Source organism: Danio rerio, chromosome 8 (genome assembly GCF_049306965.1).
Source record: "Danio rerio strain Tuebingen ecotype United States chromosome 8, GRCz12tu, whole genome shotgun sequence".
Taxonomy (NCBI): Eukaryota; Metazoa; Chordata; class Actinopteri; order Cypriniformes; family Danionidae; genus Danio; species Danio rerio.
In genome coordinates this window covers 49,296,889-49,320,816 of record NC_133183.1, presented here as the reverse complement: position 1 = coordinate 49,320,816, position 23,928 = coordinate 49,296,889, and the positions used below count along the sequence as shown (strand labels likewise).

General features: G+C 35.8%; 1 long non-coding RNA gene across 1 annotated transcript in view; it reads right to left on the bottom strand.

Moving 5' to 3' along the window:
- The window catches only part of LOC110440018 (uncharacterized), a 66,080-nt gene extending 48,716 nt beyond the window's left edge, over positions 1–17,364 (bottom strand). The window contains exons 1-2 of the long non-coding RNA XR_002459408.3: positions 17,216–17,364; positions 7,263–7,306 (exon numbers count right to left, since the gene is read on the bottom strand). This is a non-coding gene — a long non-coding RNA (uncharacterized lncRNA). The remainder of the gene's footprint in view (positions 1–7,262; positions 7,307–17,215) is intronic.
- Between the last annotated feature and the right edge of the window lie 6,564 nt (positions 17,365–23,928).

The window sequence follows — 23,928 nt, the reverse complement described above, 5'->3', positions numbered from 1 at the left end:
GTCTAGCCAAAATCTAAGGATGTTGTTTTGATGTCCAATATCGACATCAAATGACGTTGATGTTTGGTTTATTTTAGGTTGTTAAAAAGTGACCTTAAACCAACGTCATATTGATGTTAAATACTGAGGATTCATTCATCAGGTATGACAACCATATTCCAATGTCTGATAGACGTCATAGTGGTAACATCCACACAACGTCAAGCTGTAGCATCATTAGAGATTGCTATTTGGTTGGTTTTAGGTTTGACGTTGGACATTGATGTTGGCCTGATGTTGAGTTTTGACGTCAACCCAGTTTTCATTTCCAAAGAATTGCAATATAGTGGGTACAATGTCAATTTGATGTCATGTTGATGTCTTGTGCATGCTGAGAGTTTAAGGCAGTTTCAGTCAACATACAGTAAACATCCTTCATCTTCTCATCAGTAACATGCATCTAAACCACAGGTGTCAAACTCAGTTCCAAAAGAGCTGCAGCTTTGCAAAGTAGTTTCAACCCTAATTAAACACACCTGATCAAACTAATTGAGTCCTTCAGGCTTGTTTGAAACCTACAGGTAAGTGTGTTGGAACAGGGTTGGAACTAAACTGTGCAGGGCTTCGGCCCACCAGGAATTGAGTTTGACAACCCTGATCTAAACAGTCTCTAGGATCTTCTTAAAAACTTTTAACGCTTCCAAATAGTTTGTTGTTAAAAACAGTTTGAAATTATAAAGTGCATGTCTCCAGGTTGTTAATTATGATGCAATTTACTTTCTATGTGTGATTGGATTCACAGGACTGATTTTTCATAAGCAAGAAAAAATAGTGACTGCAGGTTTAAGAAAAGTAGTGGATTAAAAGTACCGATACAGCACAAAAAATGTACACAAGGCAAAGTAATCGTACACATTTATAAAACTACTTCGTAAATTACAATTTCTGAGAAAAACTACTCACAGTAGTTTGAGTATTTGTAATAAGTTACTTTACACCACTGATTATCAGCATGTTAGCTTATAGTGACCAGGCTGGTTTGTTTTTGTATAAGCAAGCTAGTTGGCAATTCAATGTGTTTATGCTGCACACTTTTCTGTACAGAAATTTTAAATATTGTCTGATCACTCGTTTTTTTAAATGTCTAATCATCTTGTTTAATCTCACCCCTTTTCGCAGCACCCTAAGACAGTATTTTGCAAGCTCAAACTTCACAACATTAGTTATAGCTGATTAAGTTAGCTGGTCATTACTGTAATGGACCCTTTTCACAAGACTGTTATGACACGTTTAACAGTCATAAATCCTAAACCCTTGGAAGCTTTTAATAATTTGATAAAACATATATGTAGTATGAACATTCCTGGGGCAGCACGGTGGCACAGTGGGTAGCCTCACAGCAAGAAGGACACTGGTTCGAGCCCAGCTAGGTCAGTTGACATTTCTGTGTGCAGTTTTGATGTCCTCCCTGTGTTCGCATTCCTTCGGGTGCTCTGGTTTCCCCCACAAGTCCAAAAAACCTGTGGTATATGTAAAATAGGTAAGCTAAACTGTCCGTAGTGTATGAGTGTGTATGGATGTTTACCAGTGATGGGTTGCAGCTGGAAGGGCATCCGCTGTGTAAAACATATGCTGGATAAGTTGGCGGTTCATTCCGCTGTGGCGACCCCAGATTAATAAAGGGACTTAGCCGAAAAGTAAATGAATGAACAATTATATGTATTTAAGTATGTGTTCTATAATCTTTTCATCAAATTGCCAAAACTACTGCTTGTGTGAGGTGTTTCTAATGCAGTGTCTTTGGGCAAGACAATAAATTTGTTGTTCAATCAAATCAGTCACACTTTTTTTTTCTTTTTCTGAAAGTTTTGAAAACACTATCATTGATCTATTATTTTATTTTATTATTTCATCAAAAATGATTGTAAAAAAATATATATTTGATGTACTCTTCTATGTACTGTGCTGTTGGTGTAAACTGGTAGACTACATTGAACCAGTTGCAAACCAGCTACCAGTTGTCCAGCTGGTTTTTAGAGCACGGTTGCTGGATAAAAAAAATTGCTATGTCCATTTAATGACCTGCTTAGACAAGCAAAAAAACAGCTATCACATTTCAAAACACAGAAACTACCAGCATAAGATGGATCATCTAACAGGGGATACATTAATCCTCATCCAATCACAACCCCTTTAAGGAAACACTCAATTACTCTGTGCTGTGTGCTTGTTTTTAGTGCACTGTTTGAATTCATTGTTGTTGGTACATCAATCTTATTATCAGTCCTCCAGTGCTGATGTCCTCATTCACTTCCTCAAACCTCGTTTCATCACATTTACCCTCTATTCCTTCTCCGTTTATCTCTTTCACTGCATGTACCGTGCTTTTCACTTAGTTTAACTTTGAGATAAAGAGGTCTTTGCGTCTGAAGCTTGCAGCAAGATGCTCTAATGGGCTCCAAAATGCACCAACGTCTTTTGAAGGTTATCGAGTTTTATAGCGCATATCTGCTTTGCCGTTTCCTTTAGGATGAAGCTCATTGTGTGCAGTTTGACTGTTTTTGGCTTGGTGCTTATCGGCTTAGTTGCTAAATCGTTCTAACAGTTGGAAAAAAGTGTGAGTGGCCAAAGTTTTGTTTCATTGATTGAAAAACTAAAGCAAAACAAGCATCCTCTTCCACTTTTTGTATTAGTCATAGCTGATCTCATGCTGCATCCTCAACTGACTTTAGTCAAGGTCCAGATCGATGAATAAAATGATAAGGTGCTGTATATTCCCTCCACTTGTTTTATTTAATCCTGGCTGGTTGCCTGAAACTCTAAACTGAGGGTCAAAATGGTTATGTTGTGAACTGAACCTTGAGGCCTGTACTGAAACATCTCTGTTCCAGTTTCATCACTACACCTCACTGTACTGTATGTTGTTCCTCCGCTGGTGTTTAAAGTACTGTATGTACTGTACCCAGGAGCGTTAGACCTAAGAGGAATTCATAAAGCCAGAATAGATTTGAAAATTCATATTGAAGCTTTAAAACATATCTGTGTTTCTCTTTTTTCATTGAGTGCCCTAGATATGAGTTATTATAAACCTACAATGTGGGACTTGTGCAGGAATATGCATCTGATGTTTTATCATTGACCTAGATTTCAAAGTAGATCTACAAATGGATATAGCAGTTGTAGTTATGCATTAGTAGCTAAATGCATTTGGTTTTGAATATTCTGAATCTCCGTATTTGCTTTGGCTGTAGTTTTACACAACAACAACATTTTGGGGGCCTGAAAATGGTTAAAGCAAGCATGTTACTTGTTCAAGCTTTAGTCTTGTGTGAGTGTTTGACAACCAAAACCACATAAACGTGTTTACAGACATTTCGTTTTCTAAGTGAAATTACCAACTAATGGTGTGTCATGGATACTATGTAAATTAACTTTTTAGGTTATGTTTCAACCCAAATTTTTATGTTATGTTACAACCCCCCGGAGAAGCTGGGTTAGGAAACATTTTCCTTGAATTTTAGTTGAAACAGAACATTTTCTCGAGCATTGAAGGTCATTTTGAACACAATGGCCTCCAACATCCATAAATGTAAGACGTTTGGAACCACCAGGACTCTTCCTAGACTCAAACTGAATGATTGGGGGAGACAAGAAAGGTGACTGAAAACTCAATATTCACTCTGAAAGACCTCCTGTGTTTCTCTGTGGAGAGAGGAGAAGCTTCCATAAGAACTGGAACAGCGTTTTCACATTTGACTCCTAAACTTTAGAATAATCTTATTGATAATGTTCGAGGCTCAGACACTCTCTTAGTTAAAATCTAGATTAAAGACATGTCTTTTGAGTGAAGTATATACACAATGCATCCTATAACTGTATGCTACTGTACATATCATTTAGTACACCCCATTCAATTTATTAAATATATCTTGCTCACAAATATTAGTAACAGCAGCTATACTACTTTTCTTTAATTTGCATACAGAAATTGTGCAGGATGGAGTGTGAGATTGACAGGAGGATCAGTGCAGCGGCAGCAGTAATGCAGTCAATGTACCGGTCCGTTGTGGTGAAGAAGGAGCTGAGCCGAAAGGCAAAGCTCCCGATTTACCGGTCAATCTAAGTTCCTACTCTCATATATGATCATGAGCTTTGGGTTATAACCGAAAGGACAAGATCTTGGATGCAATTGGCTGAAATTAATTTTCTTCGTAGGGTGGCAGGGCGCACCCTTATAGACAGAGTGAGGAGCTCTGTCGCCCGGGAGGAGCTCGGAGTAGAGCCACTGCTCCTCCACATCGAGAGAAGTCAGCTGAGGTGGCTCGGGCAACTGTTTCGAATGCCTCCAGGACACCTACCAGGTATGTCCTACCGGGAGGAGGCCTTGGGAAAAGATCCAGGACACGCTGGAGGGAACATGTCTCTTTGCAGGCCTGGGAACACCTCAGGATCTCCCTGGAAAAGCAGGAGGAAGTGTCTGGGGAGAGGGAAGTCTGGGGTTCTCTAACAATACTGCTGCCCACCGCGACCCGGCCCTGGATAAGCAGATGAAAATGATGTTGATGATGATGAAATTGTGCATCTACTGTACAGTTCATCAACTCCAAAACCTCATCCACAAGTCCAGCTACCAAGCGGGCGCAGCCATTCGAATCTTTTTGGCTTGAGACTTCTGGTCCCATTCACTTCCATTCATTTTTTACATTAAAAGCTGCTCGTTTTGCTGTTTGATGTTGCAAACTAATATTTTCTTATTATAATATTCTACTTGGTCTGTATAGTCATGCAAACATTTGTTTGTAGAGCATGTAGTTTGACCGTTTTCTGCCATTTATTATTCCTAGTAATTTCATAGGCGACTGAATCCGAAGTTCTAAAACAATCGTGACAACAGATACTAAGAGACTAGTCAGGATCAAGGGAGAGATGAATGCAGGAATGTACAGAGTCATCCTTGATGAAAACCTGCTCTAAAGAACTCTGAACCTCAAGACAGGGGCAACAGTTCATCCTTAAACAGAACAACGACTATAAGAACACAGCTAAGAAAAAAAAAGTCACTACAGGACAACTCTGTAAATAAGCTTGAGTGGCCCATCCAGAGCCCAGACTTGAGTCCTAGTGAACATCTTTGGTGAAATCTAAAAATAGCTATGCAGTGACACTCCTCATCTTACCTGATGAAACAGCTCTGCAGGAAAATAAAAAAAAATCATTACAGGTTAAAGAGATGGCTACAGGTTACTGTGGAAATGAATAGCAGTTGCTAATTTGTCTTCAGATTTTTAAACATAAGAAATAAACTCACATAGGTTTGAAACTACTTGAGGGTCGGTAAATGGTGAGTACATTTTTACTTTAGTGTGAACTATTCCTTTAACCTGTTACCCAGCACTCGCTTTTAGGGATTTACACCTACTTACAGTAACTGACATGATCAAACTGGTTTGAAGAGTGTTGTTTTGGAATTACATACAAACCAGCCCACAAATTGCTACTGAGCATTTGCTAACTACACCAGTGCCTCTTTTCATTGGCAGGCTGCAATGTCTCTGTCTCACATTTCATCATCATAATGTGGAAACAGTTTCAAATATTCCTTCATATTAGTCACACAGACAGTCAGCAGTATCATCAACTGTTTTACAAAAGCAAGCCTGATAAAATACGTACATTTGATCTGTGTGGGTCCGAACACCCCAGTATAGAGAAGTAGACTCTATACTGCTCAATGAGCACCATCTTTCGGATGAGACGTTAAACCAAGGTCTCGACACTCTGCGGTCGAAAAGAGTAGGGGTTAACCCTGACATCCTAGACAAATTTGCCCACCGACCTCTGACCACGATGGCCCCCTAACCATCCCCATATCATAACTGACTTCATCACTTTTTCCCCTCTTCATCAATCTTCTGTGTGTGGTGTGCTGTCTGTCTCAATATGGCTGCTGTTGTGACATCCAGATGGATGTTGCACACTGGTGGTGGATAAGGAGTCTCCCCCCAAAAATGTAATATATTATTATTATTATCATCATCATCATTGCTTGACATTGCAGCCTGTCATTATCAATGTAAAATGCATTTAAACAAACATCTAAATATGACGAAAGAAAGAAAGAAAGAAAGAAAGAAAGAAAGAAAGAAAGAAAGAGAAAATGAATCTTTGGACAATATCTTGGTGATGAAAGTGGAGCAATGAAAAAGCTGGCATAAAAATGGCGGGTAAAGTGGATGGACAGATGGATGAAATGTGCTCTGGGCCTCAGCGAGTCCTTTGAGGAAGGCAGAAATAAAGATGCGCAGCTCACAGGGGTTAAACATGAGAGATTCAGGGGGTTGTGAGTCATGTTGACTGCTCACAATGCAGAACAAACACTGTGATACTCAAATCTAATAGATTCTTTCATCCACTGCTCTCTTTCTTGCACACTTGGTGATGAGGGAACCACAGTGGATGATCAAAAAGCTTGTCTCATGGGTTTGTTTGAGAATCCAATGTGCCGATTCTTATCTGTTTTTTTACACTCCTTTCTGTCAGAGCTTGACCTGAGAGATGGATCAAGGACTCTGATCACTTGTTCAGTATAGAATGCGTATTATATTCAACGCTGGGGAGGAACTAAAGTAATTAAATATAGTTGCAACTTTTGAAAAACGAATAACTGGATTTGCAAATGTTTGCAAAGTTAACAGCATGAGAGTTATGTCTATGATGCTACTGTAGGACGCAAATAAACAAGATTCCATTAAGCAAATGCACATTTTCAGCAGATTTTAGCAGAGATTGCAGTCCATTATATTAAATATGGTGGAAAATGTATTTTCAAATGTATTTCAAATATATTTAAATATATAAAATATATATTACATATATATTATATAATATATATTACATATATAAAAATAATTTACAAATAAACATAATTCTACAAATATATATATATATATATATATATATATATATATATATATATATATATATATATATATATATATATATATATATATATATATATATAATGTTTTATTTTAAATAAAAAACAAGTCCTAAATTAATTTTGAAATGCATGTATTTGGTGCAGTGTATGAAGGTTGAAATTAAACATATTTTAAATATTTATAATCACAAACACCATATATTTAGCTTATACAAACAATTTTATCTTATTTTTTAAGCAAAAAGTTTTAAGCAAATGAGGTAATTATGAAATGTGTTCAATCAAGTAATGTACCTTTCAATCAAGTTAATCTGCTCTTGGCTTAAGTTTATCAAAGACTTACCTGAGTTTGTCCTTTTAGATTCTAGGTCAAGTTCCAATCCATATCTGCGAAAGAGAGAGACAATTGTTATTGAAAGTATCCAACAAAGTAAAACTTGCTTCTTAACATTTTTTTGTTATTTAAACCCAAAATATTAAAATTATGTAAAATATATAAATATATTTTTAAATGATTGTTTGATGTATTGATTAACCCAAACAGAGCACAAAAATGCATGTTAATACCAGGTGCAATGGGAGCTCAGATTAAATGTGTCACAATCACCAGTGATTTAGCCTGTGCCACTTCTGCCACTGAACTGCGCTATATTTGCCACCAGGCACCTCACACACACACCAGTTCCAGATCACCTCTCATTACTTGGTAATAAATCTTATTAATAAGCTGCACGTAGATCCTCAATTCTGTTGTCATACGACTCCCTTGTTACAAAATGAATGCATGAATTAATGAATGCAGTACATAATAATGGCATTTATCTAGATCTTTGAACATTTTTGTCTTGAATGGCTTCAAAAGCTGTGATTGTCTTGAAAAGCTACAGTTTTAAAGCAAATTTGATGATATTGAAGTGAAAATGAAGCTAGCATTGAGGTTACAGAGTCAAAATAACTCATACTTGACACTGGATGATTCACGTTTGACAAAGCTTTTAATACTTCCAAACTACCTTTGTGTTTACCAATCTAACCTCCTACAGCACTTCAAAATATCAATAAAAGGAGACTTAGTTCCTTCAGAGTGATATTTACAATGTTCTGGTAAATCAACAAATATTGTAGATAGATAGATAGATAGATAGATAGATAGATAGATAGATAGATAGATAGATAGATAGATAGATAGATAGATAGATAGATAGATAGATAGATCAAATCAATTTGTCTTATATGGATGCGTCTGACTATGTCGTTAAAAAGTTTCTTTCCCTCCAAGTGCTTGAAAGAAAATTGTTTGAAAGAAAAGAAGAACAAAATACAAAAAAAAAAAAAACAAAAAAAACAAAAAAACAAAGCAAAAACAACACAAGAGTTCAAGTCTTTGTTCATTTTCTGTAAAATGATGCTGCAAAAGATGTTGACTTCACCCACAGCTATGATATAGGTCATGATTGATGTTTAGCTATTTACTTCCTGGAAATTAGTTGTAGCACAAGTCACAGTTCTGGCTCAACACTTTCAGCTGCTTTAATATCCCCCTTCTCCTCCTCCTCCTTAAAGTTTGTTTTCTTTGGATGACAATCTTAAACTGCTTTCAACATATTTATCATAATGATGTCTTGAAGATGAACACCTTGAACAATATTTAAGCTGAAACATAGTTTATTTTCATGCTTAGCTGTTATTATTATTATTATTATTTGCAATACACTGTATAAGGATTATGTTGTGGAATGTAAAAAAAAAATCTAATCTTTAAGCTATTTAAAACAAATGCTGCATAATTAATGCACATTTTTTCAGTATTTCATTTTTGTGACCACTAGTGATATATTTTTTTCTGTTCTACAGTAAAAAGAAAGTCATGCATAAACATAAGTTGGATATTTTTGTTAGTAAGATAATAAGTTTAATAATAATAATAATAATAATAATTATATATATATATATATATATATATATATATATATATATATATATATATATATATATATATACACACACACACAGGGCTTGATATTAACTTTTCTGATCACCTGCCACTGTGGCTAATAGTTTTTCACAAGCCACAATTTTGTTGTTGGGAAAATACATTTTTTTTATGCATACATTTGACTTTGACATGCTAAAATTACTTGACTTAGATTTTGTGTTATGTCCTCGAGTCCTCATTCATTTCACAAAAATCACTTTTTGTGTGTCGTGTATGAGCATAAGCAACTGGGTCATATTACAATTTTTTTTTTTATTTCACATGACTTTTTAGAGCTCAAAATTAAGGATAGCATACCGGCAGGGTCTGGCTGTCTAACCCGCCAGAGCTTAAATCTACTCGCATGAGTGTTACGGTTCACAAAAATCATGGTTTGGTTCGATATGACACAGTGGTCTCATGGTTCAGTATGTTTTCGATAAAACAAAAAAGGAAAAAAGCCAAAGGATTTATCTGATTTAATTTTTTTTTAAATGTATTAAAACTAACATGAGAGAAGTATGATCTTGCTTTTTTCTTTTACTTTAAACAGTGATAGAGCTGTACTTCTGAGGTGTCTGCTTAGCAGCAAATTAAACAAATCCTTCTTTATACTCAAAACCAAAAAGCTTCCTATAAAAAATAAATATAATATTGTAGTAGTTGAACAAATAAAAAGAAAAGATCAATTTAGTTTTTATATGAAACTGAGTTTCAATAATTTTTTAAGCAATTTTTTATTTTTAGAAAGACGAGTGCCCACCTTTCCTTCAGACAGCACAGATCTGCTTGATTTGACTATCACCTGCCATTTTAGTGGATCTAAAAAACAGGAATTATCTGACTGAAATGGGCTTATGAAGGAATAATGTAACGGGGCTCTATTACATTTCATATTTTTTTAAAACCCGACATTTCCACTACCGATTAAGGTCTCACAGGGCTCAAAATGAAGCTTTTTTTCTTTGTAGCTCTGGCGCTCCTAACTTCAAAAATTTTGGTGCACCAGACAAAATGTAGTCGCACCCACCAAAAATTATAAGCCACGTTACTACACATTTTATATTAACAGATTATATTATATATTAACACTCTAAACACAACTAACAAATAAACAAAAATCTGCATGCGCTCCCGGCCCTGCACACACTGCTTGACATGAATGAGATGAACTGAATTAACAATAATAACTGTGCTGTTCTCACGAGTGGTGTTTGATATTGCACAGATGATATTGACATATAACGTATTATTTGCATACATCATCTTAAAAGCAGTAAGTCTTTTCATGAGCTACAAGATTAGTTTTATCTCAGTGAATGCATGCTCCTTAGCGATGGCGAACGTGGTGTATGTCGCACGATTGACAGTATTGTGATGATTAAATGAAGGATTAAATAACGTTAGAACATCTCTTGTGTAGATTCAGTGGCAAACACTGTTAGCCTACCTGAAAACTCTGTCCCACCGGTTTCACGATGAATTCTTTAGTCATTTTCATAGTGGACTTTAACCACTGGAAGTCTTTTGTCCACTCTTCGTAAAGTGTAAATGCTGGATTGACATTCAGCACATGATCACTGATCAAATGTGCCATTAATTGTAACTCTAGCTGGTTTCTAAAACTAAATCTGTAAGTTTTGTTTTCAATCTCTCAGATCTAGCCCTTGGCAATTTTGCGGATGTAGCACCCTGTCATCGGAACTGAGTGATTGACAGCTGATATTAACCAATTCCTTTGCGTTTGGTTCTATCGCATAGGGCTAATAAGAAGAGCTTGAAGGCGAGGCAAGCATTGGGGCAAAATTTAGATATTAGTCTGAATCGTTCAGTTTGCAATGCGTACCAAACCGAAAGTCTCATACCGAACGGTTCAATACGAATACGTGTATCGTAAATACAGTAGTGACAATGCAATTAAGAAATTGCAAATTGCAACAACAAATCAAACAAATATAGCTATGTCCCCTTGTATGTTTTGGCTGACACCGGCGCTGACATGCGCCTCTCGAAAAATTTAACTACACATTACAACGATGCGTATCGCTGTGATTGGTCAGCTTGTTATCGATGACAAGCATGGCCGGTGCTGAGAGCCACGAGCCTGATGGAGTGATTGTTTACAAGTGTGGAGTCCTGTGAAAGAGCTCCAGATGGAAACTGTTGTTTTGTGTTTACCTTTATGATTAAAGTTGCTGCACGTCTGCCGGTTACCGCCACTGAATGAGCAAGTTTTGCCTACTTATACCATTTAGTAAAAACAAAATACCAGCGAAGAAACTCACCACAGAGAAACATAAAAACCAACTGGCAGCTAGCGTGTCGAAAGTGCCATTTCAAAACAACACAAACAGCATGCAGAACTAAATGCACGACTTTGGGCAAAGCTGGCACCATGGGTTACGTCGATCACTCAACAAAGAAGTATAAATCCACCTCAAGGGATTAAAAAAACATGTTTAGCAGTTTGTGACAATACCGCCAGGAGGCACAAAGAGACGGGATGCGAACAGACATAATTCTACAGTAGATTTAAGTATTCTGCTACTTGTAAATGAAGATGAAATAATGAAACAAGCATTATAATTCCTTCATAAATTATTAAAAACTTGTTAACAAGCTTTATTATTTCAGCAAACTTGTTTAGTGCAATGAGGATTCATTTTGGAAATTAAAAAATGAAGAAATAAAGGCAACTAAAATGACAGTACAAACATAAACAAATAAACAAATACATGAATAAAGCAGTGTTTTAGCCTAAATACAGAGATGTGCAGTGTTTGTTATTTGTGTGATGGGACTAAAACATTCAATAAGTAAGCTTTTCATTTATGTTTCCATTTACAGTTTTCATTTACATTTTTTTGTTGATTATATTTTACTTACTCATTTTATCTCTTAATTATTGTCATAAATAATAAATTAATAATTAAACAGGCCTAAATAATAATTTATTTAAAGACATAACCATTGAAACGCAGAGAAACGGTACGGCCAGCCTGATCTTACCAGAAACTATACAGTTTAGTGGCTAATTCGTATGAATTTGTACACATTTAGTCATATGAAATTGTACGATTTTAAAAAGGAGGCGTGGCACCAAACCCCATCCCTTAACCCAACCGTCATTGAAGAATGAGCAAATCGTAATGAATTGTATCAATTAGATCGTACAAATTCATACGAATTAGCCACTAAATCAAAAAGTTACTAAAGTTACATGGTCTAAAGAGCTTTAAAGTTGAATACTACTTCATCAATAGCATAAAAATAAATTGACATACCTCAAACAGATAATTAAAATTATAATATAAATATTAACACACCAAATATGGGCCCTTTAGGTACTAGCATGCAGCCCAGTCGCAGCTCATGTATCTTTTCTCTCTGTGATTGTATGACATTTGCAAGTGAGCGGATACACTCTTGAAGAAGATGAACTATGTGGATGCAGGTGGAAAAATTGGCACTAGGATGATATGTCTGGAGAGAGCTTGTGGATGTCTATGCCCCATAGGGGTTGCAGGCTTTGATGTTGTTGATGATGATGATGATACACTCTCTTTTATGACATTGCTTACCTACAGCTATACTTCATATTTTTGGCATTTTTACCCTGCATCTAGTAGATTCCAATCCTTGTGTGTGCATCTTGTGATGTTGAGGTCTTGTGAGGACTGATTTAGGTGAAACAAAGGCTCTCTCTGGAGTAAAAAGCTATGCCGACCTCACTTCTACATAACAAGTGTGAAACATTCCTTTACTCAGGGTTAAAAGCAGTGTTTACAACAACAAACACTGTAAAAGCCAATAAAAGACTATAGTTTGATTCAGTTTTTTCCCCCTTAGCCTTTTATGAAATATCAGACAAACAAATTCCGTAAATGTTTAATAACACAGTGGATCTACGAAGCGGATTTGAAGAGGATTCTGGGCTTAAACAAAAAGAAATGCAAATGCGGATGAAAACACGCTGGCCGGTCATCAGGGGGCAGAGGAAAACAATTAGCCTCCCAGCCATTTCTGCTCTCTGGATGTCTGACCACCTGCAAGACAGTAATCACAGACAAACAGCAAAGCACAAGAGAAATCCCCTTTTGGCGTCCCACGCAGAGAGAGATTGCCACCAAAGACCATCAAGTTCCTTCATTTGTTTTTTTTATTTTCTCTCTCTATTGTATTCATTGGATATTCATGAGCAGAAAGGCAATAAGAGACTCTCATAATCCTATAGCCAGTGGCAATGTTTAGACTCCCAACTGGTTCCCAACTGGTTGAGGTTGATGAAATATGAGGTTAATCAAAAGGGGAGGACTTTGATGTGAAACTTAGCTGCTAATAATGTTAGCTAAACTGGCATCCGCTCTGCTGTTTAATATGATTCAGAGCGCTTCAACTTTATGCACAAATATGCCACCATTTTTCTTCCTGTATCCTGTCTCTTTCTGATTTATGCTGCTCGTTTTCAACCCTAATGTGTCCAAGCTTGTTTAAAGTCTCTCACGGAGTTCTGTTCAGAAGATGTTAAAGAAAAAAAAGCTGATAAACAACCACTGCAGTATGGGAAATGCAGATTATGCCAGCTGCTAAATTACTGCTAATAAACTGAATCAGTAATCCTTATTTACAGCTTTGGGTTTTAATTACTACAAAATTGGATTGCTAGTAAATGTTAAAGATGAAGTGTATAATTTATACACTTTCATAGCTGTTGATTAAAATTCACTAATTGGGTTTTCAGTTAAAGGATGTCAATTAATTTTTAAAAAGGCTATATGATGCTGTTTCAAAAGGTCATTATTTTATTTATTGGGTGTAGTAGAAAAGGTTAACATACTTCAATATTTCTAAAAAACATTGTTTTGTGCATACCGTACATTATTGCATCACATATATTTCCAGTCTTTTGGAAATACTTTCCAGTTTTTTCAAAGCTCCATCTTCCAAAAAAGCCCATGAAGTTAATTATGTCAGTTTAAATGTACAAGCCTGATAAGTTATTGACAAGTGTGCATGTACTTACATGCTCTATATTATGATGGAAACTCGCACTCTAAAAAATTTTGAATTATTTATTTAACCTAAATGGTTGAGTTAAACATATTTGGTGCTTTGTTGGGTTATTTTTAACCTTTATTTGGGTATTTATTTGATAACTCAACTAGTTAGGTTAAAAATTTTAATTTCAACAATAAACTGATTTAACTGACACAAAACAGCCGTATTATGCATGCATATTGTTTTTGTGTTATAAAGTTGATTTAAGCCATATCGAATCATTTTTTTTTACAAATTACCACTGTGTCATGGTTTTTATATCCGTTTTACCATCCAAGATCGTCTTTTAGAAGCATGTGGATGAGGTTAAAATGTATTGTACATTGTGGACACTGACTGAAGCCTGCTGCAGCTGCTGCACAGCCTCTATAGCACACAGAGCTCCATATTCTCCACATATTCTTGCTGAGAGGCGACAGCACTACCTACTGCGACACTGCCTCGCCCTTTAACAAATGTGTCTGGAACTAAAATGAAATGGAAATAAAGCATTTTCAATATTTTTGTATAGTATTTATTTACCCAGCCATAAATTTAAACCTAATAGTAGCGCTAGTACTGGTAATACCAGAATAAAAAAATAAAAAAATAAAAATAATAATAATAATAATAATAATAATAATAATAATAATAAAATACATTTAGTTAGTTAAATCCTATAACCCAACGCATTGGGTTAAAATAACCCATAGATGGGAAGGTGCTATAATAACCTATAGTTGTGTTATAACCTACATATGCTGTCTCAAAATAACCTACACTATTATTTTTTTTAAATAGTCAAAAAACAATCACGTAAAAAAAATAATAAAATAAACTTAAAAGTGAGCCATGATTTTAAAATTTTAAAACTTTATTAAATATGCTATCGATTGACTGATTAAATGCTTGATTAATTAACAGTACATTTATGTTTTAGGTGCAAAACTGTGTATGCATATACATGAAGAACTGTACTTGTAATTTTTCAACAGAATTTTTTTTCACTTCACTTCAGGAAACAAATGACTAGCTAGTTAGTTAGTTACTGTGGTAGTTATGGTAGACTCACGATCATACTAGTAGTTAAGTAGAAAGTTTTTACATTGTTTGTAAATGTAGTTTTAACAATATAACTACAGAGGCAGTCATTTGGACTGCTTTCAAATGTTGTAATTCATTAACTGCATCAAAATAAAACCTGTTTTAATAGTACCCTAACTTTACAAAAATATGTTTATAATTCATTCATTCATTCATTCATTCATATTCTTTATATAACATATATATATATATATATATATATATATATATATATATATATATATATATATATATATATATATATATATATATATATATATATATTATTGAATACAATAAAAATAACATCAATGCATTGAAAATACAATAATAAATGTTAGGAAAGAAAAAAGAGGGAAAAAAGATATTTACAAAGCCTCAATCATTAAGAAAAAAGATTATTATAAGCTTTCAGAAACATGTTATTAACATTATTAACAAGAATAATAAGCTTAAGAGATTCAATATTGAACGAAATTTCAGCAAGGAAAGTATTCACAGTATGATCACTGTCCCTCCACTCCACCAATAGCTGGTGTGTGGTGAGCGCACTGGCGCTGTTGTCCTGTGGCAGCCGTCGCATCATCCAAGTGGATGCTGCACACTGGTGGTGGTGTGGAGAGACCCCCCTCATGATTGTAAAGCGCTTTAAGTGTATGGCCATACACAATAAATGCGCTATATAATTACACGTTACATTACATTACATTACATATTAAATCTAGGTATTGCCTTTAGAATTTTTTTTTGTTTTTAATTTGCAGTGTAACAAAAAAAAAAAAAAGATAACAATAAGATTGAGAGCATGATCATTACCAGAGAATTAGAGCAATGTAGCTTTTATAGGCAAATTTATAGAAATTTCAGTAGATTTTTATGGTTACAACGTCATTGTGTAAAGGACAACAACTTCTTGCATTTTTACGGCGGTTGGCATTCAGCACTTACCACCATGTTCAGCTTCAGGGTGTGAATCAGAGAATGAGTCCATAAACTAAAGTAATGGATATCTTGTGCGCATACATGGTTTAAACACATTCAGTAAGCCACATTGTGCAGGCACTGTTGGCAATATTACAAAAAAAATAAAATAAAATAAATAAATCATAGCATTCAAAACTTAATTTTAAAATTCTGAAGTTTCAAATGTAAATTAGGCAAAAAAATTATTTAGTACAGTCAGAATGGCCACTATGGCCATTCTAGTAGTTATACATTCTGGTAGTTCAATTATTAAAGCTAAGAAGCAATTAAACAGTCTCTGAGACTGTAGCTGTCATTAAGATGTGATAGAAACAAAATGCTATTGGTTCTTTTAAAAAAGTGGAAGAGTTGCTAAATATTTCCACCCAGTTTGCATGCTTGTTTCAACACATTGAATGATGCAGTGTGTTCCAAAGAATTCAAGAGTTCTTAATCAGAGTATTATTGCCAATACTGTTTTCAAAAGACTTAACTATAATAGGCCTATATTACTTTTTTGACAGTTTTTCACCTATACATATTCAGTCGCTGCCAGAACAAAAACTGACCTTATAAATCCAGTTCACTCCTGCATTTCAATTCAGTCCTTCACAAAACACTGGAGCGTGTATGTGGTCACTGAAAGCAGAATGCTAAAAGTGGCCCAGAGTGCAGGCCGTTGACAATTATTGATGGTGCTAATGCTAATATAATTTTAACCACTTAGCTTCTCTGGTTACTTTAATATACTGTTGAACCATAAAGAAGCCTTTGTTCAGTCAAGTCACTCTGATGTTGCACAACACTAGATCAAATGCGTCTTTATAGGAAATTTGAACAGTGAGCTATATTAAATTAATTACTCTTGTGGCCATAAAACATGGCAGCCTCAATATATAAATACCCCGCTGTGTGCATGAAATCCCCATTGGGAGTTTAATGCAGTGTGTTCTCACAAGCATTGAAAGCAAGGCAGTCATACAAAAGATATATGAATAATGTTGCTGATGTAACTTAAATATTACAAATCCTGGCTTTAAGCCATTTAGTGGAGGAGGGTTTCGTACACCGAAATGATTAAGGAAAAGGATAAGATAAAATATGATTTCAGGAAACAAATTATAGGGAACTGTAAGCTGACGGTATGCTAGAAAAATGTGCTCTTGTACAATCATGCTATTTTCATGGATCACATAACACAGTAGAAACATTATTAAAGCATTATGGAGAATCTTTACCTGATTTCCTGATGTTGTCCAGAATCATGTCGGGTTGATATTGCACGATCACACACACACTCTGCGGGAATGGAATATGAAGATCTCTCTCTGTCAGACCTTGAGCTGTGGGTTTAAGTCATGGACAGACATATATTACTTATAGTGCATGTGCAGTGAGTGACCCTTCACCTGGAAATGTTGCCACAATAGTCCAAGATGAAGCAGAAGGGAGGCTTGTTACAAGCTATGTTTGGAATGAAATAGCTTGCCACTGCCTACTCGTTTGGTTAACAATAGTGACTGCGCATTAACATTTACAATTGTTCAGTAAAAAACTAGCTGGCTAAGGCTGAAAAGTTCACAGTTTGTATTGTGGAACCCTAAAGCATTTTTTTTTCTAGTGGATATACACTTTAGAATCTTGACAGATGTATTTTGTAATCCAGATGCTTTTCGTGATGCTGTTTTATGAACACTGACACTGTTTGTACAATGGATTTGTTCTTTAAAAAGTGTTAAAGAAGCAAATAAGCAAACCTTAAATGTGTTATATTTCATGTAATTCTTACGTTTCTGTTAGTTTAAATGTATTGTATTTTAAATGCTCAATATATAAATTCATTCATTTTCATCTTATTTTCCTGGGCTGGGCAGAGGAGAGAACCCTAGACTTCCCTCAATATTTAAATATTAAGTTATTTAAATTATTGAAATGATACTTTAAAATTTTAATTAATATTACCTAGACATGGCAGCAAGTCACTGTCTTTGTCACTATATCATTCATTCAGTAGATTTGTACAAAGTGGATGATTTATTGAGGGCTGAAGTAGTATGTGATTTGGAAAGTTATTGGCTCCATCCAAAATCACATACTCTTAAGTATACTTGCATTAAAAAAAAGTAACTACTTTACATCCCCTAAGAAGTGCTCTTCTGTGTTGTGAGCGGCATATAAAGACATACAGTATACACACATATATACATGAACACATACCTCATTTCAACCCCTACCATTGTGTACTAGCCATCAGAGAGCAGGTGCATTCGTAACATTGATGGTACAGTAAATGGACATTTCATACACTCTTCACTCCATTACATATGCTGTGATGGTTAGGTTTGAAGCACTGCTTCATCAAAACTATCAAGATCACCAGATATCAGTAAACAGGGCTCAGTACTGTTTCATACTCTTATTTAGAAAATTTAATGTGGAGAGGGGTCGCTGGGGGTCACCAGTGCTGATATACAGCTGTATCGCACTGCTACGAGTGTGATATTGCGTTTAAACAACAGTTTGACGACACACTCATGTATATAAATAAGAAGGTCTAAAAACTTTTTTTTTTCTATCAGGAACTACTTTCTTCCGCCTTCATTCACAATTACAGCTGACGTCAAAACAGCAGAAGACGTCACTAATTTAACAGGGTTACGGTGGGGGAGGGGGAGGGTGTTTGGGGTTACGTAGGGGCACGATACTACGATTCTAAGGGGCACCCCTGCGATATTATTCGGGGCTAAAACGGCAACACCCGCTCTCCCCATCTCCTACCCCTCACTCTTGCCAAACTGTGATGGCACAGACATCAATTGTAGTCCGACAAAACCATTGCTGATTTAGTGCAGGGTACTGCGCAATTTTTCTGTGATGAGAGAAGATATTGACTGTTTATGATTAATTTATGTTTTCATAATGTTTTATTGGATAAATAAAAATTTTAATTAAAAAAATATTTAATTATTTAATTATACTATTAATTTTCATTTACTCGCCCTCATGTGGTTTTAAACCTTTATGACTTTCAAATTCTATGTATTAATCCTTCATATGCCCCCCCCCCTTTTTTTAACTAAAATATGCATTTTTTTTGTTGCAGTCTGTAGGAATGGCTCACTACAACTCACTTGATTTGTTAAACAAATGCTAATTCTTTATTCAACAAAACACCGGAGGCTCTGCTGTGACTGTTTGGAACTATTTCATGAGAGGCAGCCAAACTTTGTTCTTATGAAAAATGTTGATTGAATAATAATGAGTCCACAAGCTCTGACATGGTCATTCTGGGCAGCACATTCAACTGCAGAAAACTGCCAGTAGAATCTGACGGGAGGAGTGTCAACATACATTTATGGTCGCTTAAAATCAATGTCCATATCAAAAAAGAGACACTGTTTACTTACATGTAGTAACAAATCTATTTTATATAGAACTATAGTTCTAGACCTAAAATGTAGGCTGTGTCAACAAACAGGTAGCCTTTATGATTCTATAGTTAAGTAATGATTTAGCAACAGACTTAACTTACTTTTTTAAGTAGTCCATTGCTTCATCCTCTTTCATGCCAATGTGTCAAGCGCATGAACCATCACTCCAACTGTGCTGATAAGTGAAGTTTTACAAACTAATTTTTGAGAGGAGCATGTGATCACGCTGGGCTCTTATCCGTAATCAGCAATAATCCAATCAGATTGATCCAAGCATACAATAAATATACTGATTTTACCCTACTTCCTTATCTTTGTTTTGAAAGAATCTCCCCTTTCACCCCAGCTCCCCCCCCCCCCCCCCTTTTACCAGGGGGAGCTCTGGAGACCTACCCATTACATTCTAATTGACCAGGTGGGAGCCCTGGGTTAAATTGAGTTGATCTTCGTTCTCTCCCAGGACAGTATGCCGAACCTGCTAATAGCATCAGTGAAATGAAGGGTTTGCTAAATTTCTAATGTGTTCTTGTAAACATGATTACACCTCATGCATTGTGTGCTCCAAAGAAACAAATCTGCAATCTTAAATTAATTTAGTGTAAAATCACAGCCTAAATTGTTCACTGATGGGTCACCAGCATAAGCCTCAGCACTGGACATTCCTTACATTCCAACTTAACATCTGGTCATTTCAAACAGAAGTTCTCAAAACTGGCTAAAAAAACAACAACTCTGATCAGTCTTTGTGCATCTTTAAGTTGTGACAGGTGATACAAAAGTGCATTCCAAGTAACAGTTTCTTTGATCCCTACTCCCTTTATCCCATTGAAGGTCTCACTCTGAAGGGTAAACCCTTTGAAGGGATTAGGGCATAGGGACGAACCTTCAGAATGGAAAGAAGCCTGTGAAATCGGACATGCTCTTCCTTTCACATACTATTTTATATAGCAGTGGTCTGAAATCTGTTCAGTAGTGTATATTCTGCTTATGCTCAAGTTGGCTGCTAAATTCTCTGTGATGATCTATAGAAAGTTATGGGTTGAATGTGAATTCTGTGTGAGCTGTGTACTATGCTCCTCTACAGTACAATGTATGTATATTTTGCTTGTAAAATTTAATTAAAAGAGTTGATCACTCTCTAATTTTGTCAGAATATGCATCATTCATTATTCAATAGCTTACACATTGTAAACAGTAGCATGTTATGTTAGCTTTTGAGTGCATACAGTATGTCTGAGACTGCATATCTGAGGCTGCAGCCAGATGCTTTTGAAATTGCTACATGAGCGAGAGACTGTTTAAACTGTATGTAACTGGAGAGAAGCTGAAAAATACATAGTTTTTTCTGAAATCTGGGACTGAAATCATCAAATGGCCTTATAAATAATAACTAAATGCACTATAAAATGTTACATTTTTCCACAGTGCAGAAATTTCATATATTCTATCAGTGCTGAACAAGCCTGGTTTGGAATCTGTCTCGATAGGGGGACTTTAGCATGAGATCATGGCCGCCATATTGAAAGATTCCAAACTAAAGTGCTCAAACGGGCCAATTCAAAGGGCCCACTGGGGAAAAAAAGAGGATTTAAAAGTGTGCAACTGATGGATTTTTGCGTCTGTTTAACTTGAGACGCAGATGACGTAATATGATGCCGAAATGGGTTCAAATGAAGATTTTTTGGTCCGCCTACACCCTTCAACCTTCAAAGCTCAACTCTGGAGTGTGAAAACTTTGAAGGGATTAAAACGATCAGAATCCTACAGAATGGAACGCAGCCTCAAACTCGATTACGTGGGGTGAATAGGCTAAATTAAGCCTGATCATACTGTGTGAGTCATATTGAAAAGCATGTTGAGCTCGTGTTTCCATGATATTTTATACAAAAAAGAAAATAAAACGTCGAAACTTGACACACTCACTGCATAAATTGTTAAAAGTTGTATATAGAAATTCCCAGTTGTTGTTTCTGGAGATTAGTGAGCAGGTAAGTGCAACTAAATTGCTGTCATCTTTTTAGGACTGATGTTGATGTCTTGCTGTCCTTTTATGGTTTTTTATATGCTGAACACATGCACACTTTAAAGTGCTTTCCACTCCTAGACATTTCGCTAAAGCAAGGTAAAAAAAAAACAACCTTCTAAGCTCTCCACACACGATTTTACATACTTGGTGTGTAAAATGTTTTAGATTCAGACCTATCTGATTTTAACCGAGTACTGTCTTACAGTAGGTGTACACTGTATACATATATAAGTGCATATGCCATTACACATGCAACCATTGACATTCCTGCTAGACACTTTAAATTTGATGTCTTGAGTGAACCACTTTACTTTCTTTCCATGTGTACAGTATTAACATGGTAATTTTAGCACTGTAGTCCACACTCTGCAAACACACACACATGTAGACATGGTCAAGACGATCTGCTGCAGTTCAAACTGAACATCAAAATGGGGAAGAAAGCTGATTTAAATGACTTTGAAAGTGGCATAGTTGTTGGTGCTAGACGGGCTGGTCTGAGTATTTCAGAAACTGCTAATCTGCTAAGATTTGCATGCACAATCATCTCTATATCATCTTTATAATCATCATAGAATGGTCCTAAAAAAGAAAATATCCAGTGAGAAGCAGTTCAGTGGGCACAAATGCCTTCTTGATGCCAGAGGTCAGAAGAGAATGACCAGACTGGTTCGAGCTGATAGAATAGGCAACAGTAACTCAAACAACCTTAAGGCGGATGGGCTGCAGCAGCAGAAGATCACACTGAGGGCCACTCCTATCAGCTAAGAACAGGAAACTGAGGCTACAATTTGCACAGACTCACCAAAATTGTACAGTAGAAGAATGAAAAAATGTTGCCTGGTCTGATGAGTCTAGATTTCTGCTGCAACATTCAGATGGTAGGGCCAGAATTTGGTGGCATGGATCCATCCTGCCTTGTATCAATGGTTCAGGCTGCTGGTAGTGGTGTGATGGTTTGGGACATATTTTCTTGGCACAGTTTGGCACATTAGTACCAATTGAGCATTTTGTCAATGCCACATACCTGAGTATTGTTGCTGACCATTTCCATCCCTTTATGACCAGAGTGTACCCATCTTCTGATGGCTACATTCAGCAGGATAACGCATCATGTCATAAAGCACAAATCATCTCAGACTGGTTTCTTAAACATGACCACTAGTTCACTGTACAGATATGGCCTCCACAGTCACCAAATCCTGATTCAACAGAGCATCTTTGGGATGTGGTGGAACAGGAGATTCGCATCATGGATGTGCAGACAACAAATCTGCAGCAACTGCATGATGCTATCATGTCAATATAGACCAAAATCTCAAAGGAAGTTTCCAGTGCCTTTTAGAATCTATGCCACGAAGAGTTAAGGCAATTCTGAAGGCAAAAAGGGGTCCGACCTGGTACTAGTAAGGCATACCTAATAAATTGGCCAGTGAGTGTATATACAGTATATGTTTTAAATTTTACAGTATTTGTGTGTACATAAATGTGTGATTTAAAAAAAAAATAATCTATTCTAAAAAAGCTATTTTTACAACAATAAAATATTCATAACATTTCCTATTTTTTTTTATATTTACAAATATGCATTTTTAAGTTCACCATCACTTCATTTTATTTCTCAATTGTCTACAGAACAAAGCAATGTTGTTACTTGCCTAACCTGCTTATTTAACTTGATTAACTTAGTTAAGCTTTTAAAGTGTACTTATTTAATTAAATTATAAATAATAAAAACAAATGAAAGCACTGACACATTCTATTTTACCTATATTTTTATCGTAGTTTCTTCATATTAATCAGTATATGGAAACCAATAATTCAGAAGACAGCACGTTAATGTTGTCCGTTTGCTATTTGTAGCAGTCTTAATACTGAGCTGAAGAGAGATACCACCACTAAAACACCAAATAAATTGGTTGTTTGCAGTCAACATGTTTTCTCTCACATTCTGACTAAATCAAGCCCAAATAGTCTCTTACAGACCCATATTTGGAAGGTGATTATGAGCTATTTCGGACCGCAATTATTACCAAAAGGCAAGCAGTAGTTCCTAGACAAATCACAGACACCTAATGCTTGGATGTCAGTACGTAAAAGCACAAAATCCATCCATGTTCAGGGTAACACAATCCCAGACACGACAACCTAATGACTGACCGGTCAATCAAGACTCAGAATAGAACCACAGAACAAGACCAAAATAAAGTCTAGCGGATAAAACACTGAGGTCTGCCTAATCAGAGTTTTGCCTAATCACTTTCACTTTTCTTCTCCATACATCAAGAGCTGCAGGACTGCAGTGTGTAAGGAAAAGCAGAGGCAGTGCTATTAGTTAGTACTCTATTCGCTTCATCATAGAGGACGTGAGCAACAGCAGACACATCCACGTCACACGTACAAGCCATTTTCTTTTGATTTCTGTTCACAGATCAGAGGACGAGCCGCTGTTTTCACTTCAAGAGGGTTAAAAACACTTACTCATCCAGGCTTT